This window comes from Morone saxatilis, unplaced genomic scaffold (genome assembly GCF_004916995.1).
Source record: "Morone saxatilis isolate NCDOM2014 unplaced genomic scaffold, NCSU_SB_2.0 Contig5, whole genome shotgun sequence".
Classification (NCBI taxonomy): Eukaryota; Metazoa; Chordata; class Actinopteri; family Moronidae; genus Morone; species Morone saxatilis.
The window spans coordinates 25147883-25148109 of NW_023340095.1; positions in this window are offsets into that span (position 1 = coordinate 25147883).

A 227-nucleotide genomic window follows, 5' to 3' on the forward strand; every position below is an offset into this window, starting at 1 on the left:
AGAGAGAGAGAGAGACAGATGTACAGCAACAACAGTAGCAACTACATTAATAGTAGAGAGGGTCACGTGACCGCAATGGTCGCTGAGAGCTAGAGCTCCTCACCCACCTCCTTATTTCATTGAAAAATCAGGTCTATACCCTTTTCTTCGACGTCAAATCGTATTATTAGTTATCACAGTGACTCAATGAAATGCCTTCAAGTGCAAGAAAGCAGGTCTCGCTGTCG